This window comes from Electrona antarctica (assembly GCF_951216825.1).
Source record: "Electrona antarctica genome assembly, chromosome: 3".
NCBI lineage: Eukaryota > Metazoa > Chordata > Actinopteri > Myctophiformes > Myctophidae > Electrona > Electrona antarctica.
In genome coordinates, this window is record NC_136808.1 from 20440024 (window position 1) to 20450185 (window position 10162).

Sequence of the window (10162 nt, forward strand, 5' to 3'; positions counted from 1 at the left end):
CATACCATATATCACAGGACAAAGACCATACCATATATCACAGGACAAACACCAAAGACCATACCATATATCACAGGACAAACACCAAAGATCATACCATATATCACTGGACAAAAGCCAGGTCAAAAATACAATGAGCTTGTATTTTAAAGTCAGAATCACATCAGGAGTTTGTTGGCAAACACAATACAGAGTGGAAAATGTACAAAATAAACCTGTGACCTAACTAAATATCCTAAACAAAACTCAAAAGAGGGAAGTCTGGTGCCAAGCACTATGTGCCGTTGCACTCACCAGACTCCCATAAACTATACCAAAACTACCCAGAAAAGAAACAACACCAAACAATACTTACGACAAGCCCATCAGAACAGAAATAAAGAGAAATACAAAATCTTACCTAAGGCATCATATCGTCATGGTGTTCTCTGCTGGGATGCTGGTGAGATAGTGAAACTGGCAAAACTAGCTTTATAGTCTTCTAGACACTAATCAAAAATCACACCCGTGTGAACTGGAGTGGTGCAACTCCCCTCTCCCCTGCCCTCCTGATTGATTGATTGATTGATTGAAAAATGTATTAACAGTTTGCAGAATTACAGTACATTTCAAGCACAAACTCAATACAAAGGCTGTTAACTGTGAGTGGACGACCCAATTAAGCATTACACTTGTTTACAACAGGGTCCACCATGTTCAATTCATGTTCAACATGAACATGTGGCTGTACTGTATGATTGCACTTGATAAAACAAAATAATAATAACAATAGGCTGGGGTGGGATGGGATTTTATCAGGGCATGTTATGCATGTTAGAAAACAAATAGAAATCGACAAGTTGTTGTTAAAACGTGAGGCTTTCTGGATTCAGTCTCTAAAAACATTGTCCCCATTTGGCCTAAATGTAGACTTTGATCTCAAGCCTTTTTTATAAATAATAATTCTAAAAAATGTTTTTTGTACAAATACTTTTTTAACCCTATTATTATTCTCTCCCCTTTCTGATCCACAGATGGCCTACCTACCAGAGGCTTATATTCAGTTTACTTTAGGGGACTTGTGTTAAATACAGGACATGGAAATGTATCTCTATATTTATTGTATATTTGTGATCGATTGAACTATTTTGTATTGTATGTTCTTTACTGTGTGGTTTCATCTCCTTTTGATATCCCTAAACTGTAATGTATAGACAATATCTTTGATAGATTTATTTGTCTTAGTGACAAGGAATTAACCTTCAAGAGTCTCATCAGTTATTCATGAGGTATAACTCCTCCCTAATAACCCAGGAATGTGAGACAGCTGATCCTGATTGCCCGCAACACTATCAGTATGTGATTGGTTGACTGTTGAGCCCTGGCTCTATATATATGTGATTTTAATTGTTTTTCCATATACCCTGAAGAAGGCAGTTGTACTGCCGAAACGTTGGTTTAACTCTGCATCCTAATAAATAATCGGCTCTTTGGCTATCAGTGTGTGCAGCCACTCTTTTTGTCTTTTTAAGACTTAAACTCTTTAGAAAACAAATAAGTCTACACACTGAGACTTTTCAAAAGCTCCCAATCAAGGCTTTATTGATTAACCTTTCGACACCTTCTTCAGATGTCGAAACATTAATCAATAAAAGCTGTTTGTTTTGAAAAGTCCCAGTGTGCGAACTTCTATTTTGTTCCCTGCCTTTCCTTGTGCAGTGCTGGTCCTGCCCCTGCCGTCCAGCGGATGTGCTAGTTTATTTATTTCTTGTCTATTGTTATGCAAGTTAAGCATTTTTATTTTGGGTTGACTTGTTCTTTCAGTCGATGGATGCGTCAGGAGAACCAAGAGCCTATAACGGATTGTCTCCCTTGTCATTCCTACAGTCTGCAGTCTACACACAGCAATTTCCGTGTTACATAAATAGCCTATAGAGGCCGTCGAGGAAATAGGGACATAATCTGGTGGGACATGGACATGCTTGAGGCAGCAACAGACCTCAAGCCAGTAAGGCAATTATGATCCTGTTGTGAATAGAGCAACAACTTGCTGCTTCTAAACACTGACTGTGTCACACTGATGGAAGCCCTGTAATCAGCGTTAGAATGCTGTGATTAATCAATAAACAGCACACAACACTAACAGCATGTCCTCTAGCCCGGTGGGTCTCAACCTGTGGGTCAGGAACCCCAGGGGGGTTCCCCAGATGACAGTGAATTGACAACGTTAATCAACTATATCAGTGGTTTTCAACCTCTTTCATATCAAGGACCATTTTTGTTTTGTTGCCATTTGAGCCACGGACCACCATTTGATGACATTTAGCCTCTCAGATCCAAAACTAAGAATGTTTTGTTAGCGTTGGATAAGATTTTGTCCAAATTCCATGCTGTATTGATGTTGGTACCATTAGGAGAGAGATAACAGGCAGATGTTGATCAAAATAACAATACAATATATTTTTTTACATTTTCTAATTGTGTAGACTTAACTCTTGAGAGCGTAAAATGAAATCAAATGGACCCGTAAGGGTGCATTTGGTTTCATTTTACGCTTTGAACTGGGGTTCCCAGTTCAAATATGATTATCTGGGGGGGTCACAGCCTGAAAAGGTTGAGAACAACTGCTCTCAAGATATATAGGGGTCGTTGCCATACTGGACATTTTTGTCAATTCTATTTGTGCCATGGACATACAAAATGAGTAGACAAAACATCGAGCTAGCCCTAAATGACCATTACAGGTCTATAACTCTGAGAGTGTACAGATGGAACCATTGTCATACATATTCTGCAGAAAACCTGGGGAATGACATTCAGTAATTGGATCTTATAATCAAAATAAGAACGTTATAATGGTGTGAAAGGAAAATCGACAATTTACCACGGTCGAGGCCAAGGGCTCTATTTTCGTCCGGGCTTTATAAAGCCACTATTTTGGGATTTAGCTTTGTAGGGAAGGGGTGTTCCCGCACTAAAGTGGCTATTTTGGTCTGCCTAACTCCCTAAAACACCTCCGCTACTAGTTACATTATGCATAGGTGTGGTTTGGGCGTTACAATAATGAAACAAATCACCGTGCCACATGCCATTGCCTTTAAGAGATCCATTATCCGTTGCCTGTTATGCCCAGTGCTATATTGCTTCATAGCCTTACGGTCTAGGCTCATAGCCCATGGAAGAGTGATGTGTTGCTGCCTTAAGTCTCACTTGTGCTGCTGCAATGGAATCGTGCACAATGCATGGCACAAGTCAAATAACTTCTTTGACTAGACAATTATATAAAAACATTGACTAGACAATTATATAAAAACAATGGACACAATGAACTGACAGGCACTCACTTCTGCTGATTATAGGAAAATTACAATCACATCCCTTACAATTACAATCACATCCCTTTATCTATACCAAACTAATTTGGTATTACGGCTTACAGGTGCTTTTAAACTCCACTATGCGCCTTCCCAAATGTGTGTACACCAAAATAGCAATTTAGGGGAAAGCGTGCCAACACGCCCATGACCACACCTCTAGGCGCAAATACCGGTGTCGGCATAATGGATAGTGGGTGACACTGGACCAAAATACCATTTAGGGACAGAGCAAGCTCCTATACTCGTAATTTTCGGGCAGCGGCTGACTTGCGGGCAGCGTTGCGGGTAACGGAAGGGACGAAAATAGAGCCCCATGTCTGATTTCAGTGTATGGACATATTGATGACCCCTGGTACTAAAGTACACACCCTTCCTGCCATAAATGCCTCAGTGACTTCATGAGGTTACTGAAGATCTGCTAGCATACAGTATATCATTTAGTGAAGTACCAATGTTCAGATTAATTGTTCAATAACTTTTCAAGTGGAAATTCAAAGTTATGTTAACAAGTGATCATTCCAAATTAAGTACGCAGTTGTTCAGGTCCTGTTTATTGCCCGTCAAATTGGCAATAATACAAATGAGCTGTTATCTCAATGACTCATCCAGTCATAACAAATTAGAAATGACAGTCAGTCAGAGAGTGACATTCAAAACAAATAACAAGCTGTTTCAAAAATAATATTGTTAATAAATCTTTGTATTCCGTCACGTCTGCTCGAGGCAGCATGCAGCTATTATTAATCATGACCTTTTTTTCCCCACACGGCTTGCTTGACTGAAGAGTCGTTAGCTATGACTCACCGTTGGAGTTGACACAAAGTTTATACGTCCTTGACTAGCGAGCGTTCTGTGTGACGAGTAAACAAAAAGGATCACAGCTATTTGTGCGAGAAAGAGAAATAGTGTGGATGAGACAGAAAGATCGAGACCAGCTGTTTGCACTGATTCTTTTGTTTTTTTAATCTTCCACCATTCTTTACCTTTCACCCTTAGAAGGACTTTTATGGGCGATGTAAACTCTTTGCTGTAACAAGCTAAGGCAGCAGCGAATAATGCTGGGGATAGCTCTTTTACATTTTAAATGTACTTAATTACTCTGTTTATGTCCCGTTATCTTGAACTCGTTGTTCTAGTCTTCTGTACTCTGCACCTGATCTGGTATCCCCAAATTTAATTTCTTTCAAAACTGGCCTGAAAAAGCATCTGTCAGAAAACTACAAGTGGAAATGAGTTGAAATGAGGGGTCATTCCCAAGTAGGCCGGTGCCCGACAGGCACAGGTCAAGTGGAAAACAAAGCCTTGCGTCCAGGTGTAGACAACATGCACCAAAATCTTAAGCAGGAAACAGATCTAACTTACCAGTTGCGTGGTTAAACGTTGTAGGAACAAATTGGAAACAAGGAAACCTTGAGGGTTGCAGTTGTGTTGTGTGGCCCATAGCTTTTCATTTGCAGTGTCTCATTGTGTCTGGTAGTTGAGGAGCACAGCAGGGAAACAATCGAGCTTTGCTTGGTGTGGGCGGATGCAGGGTGATCAAAGTAGTCAGAGCTGAAAGCAAGAAGAAAAAAATGAGTTGAGGCATAAACTTGTCAGTTTCTTCATAGCAGCCGGGTTGTACTGAATACTGATGTCTCTACATGGAGTGAGTTGTTACAGGTGAGAAGATGATCATATTCTGATGGAAGGCACAATTATTGTGCTGGGTCATAGGTTGGTGGTACATTAGGAATGCAGAAGAGATGGTTGGGGGGGATTTAAATACTGTAGGTGTGACAAAGGGACACACACAGATGAGACTTCAACAGTAGAAAACAGTTGATTCAAAGCACAATTGTATCTGTTATTGACTATGGCGGTCTTATTTACATGCATTCTGCCCCGTCTTCCCTTAAACCACTGGATGCAATCTATCACTCTGTAACCTCGCCTCACCAGGCTTTCCACCACCTAATCACTCTGCCCTCCGGTTTATAACCGGAGATGGGTTTCTCACTCATCACTGTAGACTTTATGAGAAGGTTGAACAGTTTTCATCTAAAAGGCCTTATAAGAAATTACCTAACTATCTCTGCAGCCAATTACAGCCTAAAGCAATAGGCCATCATCACACCCGTTCTCAAGACTACTTTCGCCTTATCAGACGACGTCACGCTGATAAGAAACAGCATGCGCGCGCATAAAGGCAGCAGAAGAACACCACCTCTCATAAGATGCAATGGAAAAGTTCTAACTGCACTCACGTGTAAAAAATGTCCCATCAAACTTTCAGATGCTGTTTTTCTCCCAGTGTGGAGGAAGAATGATTAGGATTGTTATTGTGATCTCTCGCCCTTGAAATACATAATCCGTGGTTTCTGTTGTGTTTGAACAATAATAGCAATTCAAAACAGTTGTCCTCAAAACCACACCTCCAGTCGCTGGGGGAGGTGCGCTCATGATCACGGCAGCAGAGCCTATTTGTGCACGGCTGCACGCGCACCTGCAGTCCATCAAGTATAATTTATGCTTCGTCCCGCGATGGTGTCGCGCACGCAGACCTCTACGCTCACAACAGTCGCATCTGCGATGCGATGTGAGCTTGTATATCAGCTGTTCTCTGTGCGCAATACTGTTGGGCTTTGAAGTATAAATGTCTCCTAGGGTGCATCTCACTAGCCAACTCACAAGAGGAGGTTGAATGGACTGAAACCAGTGCTCCCCAAAACAACAGGTTTGGAGATCTGTTGGGAATTGATTACATGAAACAGTCACCCGTGCGCCCAGTCCCAATGTTTGTAAACAAATAATTGGTCTATTAGAAATTCCTGATATTAATTCTGAGCTGGCTAAGACTGCCTTTCAATACTATGCCCCCCACATATTGAACTGTCTACAATCAGTCTTAAAACTGAAGAACTTGATTTCACTTGATCAATTTAAATATCTTGTATGGAATAATTTGACATATAGCTGTACTTGTTCAATCTGAATTGTTTATTTTTCTTGTAATGTATTTGTGTTCAAATGTATGTTATGTAGGCTACAGTGTAATATTGTAAAAGTGAGCTGGTTCTCAATTGACTTCCCTGTATAAAGGTGAAAGAAAGAAAAAGAAGAAAGGAACACTATTCAAATGTTTCCCGTAGAAATCATATTGCCAGGCATGGTCAAAACAGAAGGCTGAAGCATCTCCCAGGCCACTGTATTCACAACTTGTAATGTCAAACATGGATGAAATGCAGCCACCAAACATGCACAGCTGAGTCACTGGAGTTTAGAAAGAAACAAAATGCAAGTATTGTGGAAAACAGCAACCACTGATGGTTCCCAGGCTGGCCTTCATATGATCCATGGGGGACATTTTGCATGGTATAGTGTCATCCTTGGCCTTCTTCCCAGCATGCACTGTTGCACAGAAACTTAGGTACTTTTTTATTTGATTTGCACTGATATGCAATTTGCAAAATTATCTCCAGATTCACAGACAGACAGACAGACAGACAGACAGACAGACAGACATAATCTCTGGCCCTGGCCTTCAACCTGGCGGAGATAATGAGATGGTATTTAAAAAGGAAATTGTTGGTTGTTGGAATTATTTATTTATTTTAACAAAAAGGCACACCTCCAATGGTTGGTAACAGGTGCGTAGGACAAAAGGTGCATACTGTATATTCAAAGGGGGTCTCTGATAATAATGTCAAAGAAGAGGATCAGCACATTGCAGGAAAAACATGTCGCTCTTTATTTGACGTTTCGGTCGTTAGACCTTCATCAGGACACATAACAGTCTTCGTCTGTTCGGATGAAGGTCTGAAGACCTTGAATAAAGAGAAACTTTGTTTCTTTGTTTGTTTTTTGCATTATCAGAGACTCCCTTTGAATGGTTGTAGCAATTAAATGTAAAAATTGTGAGTTCAAGTCATTAAAAATTGAAGACAGAGAAATGAGTCACACTGTCTTCAGTCCCTGCTGGTAGAACGTAGAACAGAAGCAGCCAGGCAACCAGTGGTGGAAAGTAACTACCGGTAAGTACATTTACTTAAGTACAATTTTGAGGTATTTGTACTTTACTTGAGTATGTCAAATGTTCAGTACTTTTACTTACCCCACTAGATCTCAGAGGCTAATATTGTACTACTACAATTATTTGACAACTTTAGTTAGTTACTTTGTCGATTTTCATTATTATTACAAAGGATCAATAAGCACTTCAGCCCTACACATTTTGGACATTTGAAAATAGCTGATCTACAAGCTTACAATGCTTCTCATCGCAACACATTGTGAGCTTGTAGATCTGCTATTTTCAAAATATTTTATAATTTGTAAACATGAAATGGGACATTCTGCATAATGACTACTTTCTACTTTTGCCATTTTAATGCCAATACTTCTGTACTTTTACTCAAGTACATTTTGAATATCAGACTCTTACTTGTAACAGAGTAAATCTACATTTCAGCGAACAAAGGCACTGGAGCAGCTCAGACGATTTAGGCCCTTATTTTATTTGTAACAGGGTGCAGGTAAAAAGCGACAACGTTTCGATGTGTCAATTACATCTTCGTCAGGTCAACTAAACTCTACATTTCAGCATTAGTAGTAGTACTTTTACTTATAAGTAAAACATGCGAGTACCTACTTTTTCCATGCACCACTGAAGGCAACAGACAACAGTAAAATAATTGAGCGTTGGCCCATGGTCTCAGCCGGCAGGATCACTAGAGAGGCAACTGTCTCAAACACATGATTAAAGGATACAATATACATTGTTTATTTAGAATTTCCTTTAATGCCTCATGATTTATCACCTGGCTTTGGGCAGTGGAAGAAGTCATGGTTGCTTCAGATCTTGTAGAATCACATTAACTCGTGGTTGGAGGTGCGTGCAGATGAGATGAGGCTGTGTGCCTGTTATTTCAAATGTAAATGTAAATGTAAAATGTAAAATGTAAAATATTGTTAGGTGTAATCACACTATATAATTAACGGTATAACATCCATGGTCCAGCATGATTAGCCATAGATTAGTCTATGTCGGCTGCTAAATTATAGGCTATACTTCAGACAGTATTCCTATTTCAACCCATATCCTTAGTTAGTTTCCAATTACAACAGGATGATGATGATGATGATGATGATGATGATGATGATGAGGATATTATTATTATTATTATTATTATTACAAAACATATAGGCTATGCAGAAAACGAATTGTCTATGTTCATGTTCAGCCATAGTCATCTCTACAACTGCCACATTCATTTTCATCCTCAAATAGTTTCTCTTCATGAATTTGGGTTTATGCCTAAATGTATTCATAGTTTAGGGTAAACCTTTATCTCTAAAAGTAGGAAACAGCAGCTGCATTTGGAAACAATCAAAGCATGTAATCAAAACAAAACTCAACTGTTTGGTCATATCTGACCATCCAACAGCAACTTATGAATGTATATGTCAGTTAGGTCTATAAGCATTACGGGAGTAAAAGTATTTAAAAAATACAAATAACTAGAAAAAGTGCCCTTCTGGGCACAGGTCTCCACCAGGAAGATAGGAGTGTGTGTGATGTTTGGCAAAATGTTTAGGAGCAATATAAACGTGTGTGACGTGGCTTGGTGTGTTGTAGCACCACCATGAGGCTGATTTGAAAACTGTCAAGTGACATTTCTTCCAAAGCCTAGTGGGAATACGCATGCACAGTTTCACCACAATCGGACGCTGCGTTGAGTAGTTGTGGCGATTTGTACAAAACGGGTACAAAGCGGGCTACTCCTGAAAAGTTTAGAAGCCAATCGAACAAACCCGTCTTGATCACATGACTATGAAGAGCATGTGTACCGATTTGCGCGACATTTGGATAAAATCTGAAGGAGTAATATTAGAAAATGTGTTTTACATAAGTCGGCCTCCTGGTGGCGCTATAAAGAGCAGATGTGAAAAATTCCAGGCAAAGGTTTTTCCTTGGCCTAGGGAGTTGGCATACAAAGTTATCCACAGATCCGTGCAGTTAGAGGTAAAAACACTTTTCGGCCAGTTATAGCGCCACCATGAGGCTGAGTTGAAAATGTTCATTTGGCATTTCTTCCTCGGCCTAGTGGGAATGTGCGTGCACAATTTCACGGAAATCACACGATGTGTTCATGATTTGCAGCATTTTGTTTGAAACTGAGCACTCCTGCGAACTTTGGAAGCCAATCTTAGCCAATCAGGATGGAGTCTGAGAAATCTGAAAGACCAGTTTCGTTGAATGGCTCTAGAGAGACTGTGTACCAATTTGCGTGATGTTTGGACAAAATCTGTAGGTGTACTGTCCATAAACTTGTTTTGCACAAAGCGGCCTCCTGGTGGCGCTATAACAGGCCGTTCTGGAAATGTTGGGGCAGAGGTTCATCGTTGGAACCCAGGGAGTGTGAGTGCAAAATTTGGCATCGACCGGGTTAACGGTGCCGGAGATTAGCTGTTACGGAGTGCAAAACATACTCTCTCCCCATGCCTTCGGCCTGGTGGAGACAATAATAACATTCCATTTACTTTTGTAAAACATCGTGATTTTGTCACTGCTGCACTGAAAATGTCGCCTTGTTGCAGCCTATTTTTCAGTGCCAACAAGTTTTGGCAAATTTGCCCAGCAACTTCAGCGCAACAATGACTCACCCACGACATCTGTTACGCAGGACAACAATCAATGGATAAGGTGGAGCAAGTAGTCAACGAGAAGCGAAGAGCAGAGAATCACATAAAAAGGTGTTTGGAGCGTGTACTCCGAACATTTCTCAGACAGCGGGACTGCAGGAAGGAAGGCGAGGTGCGTCAGAACC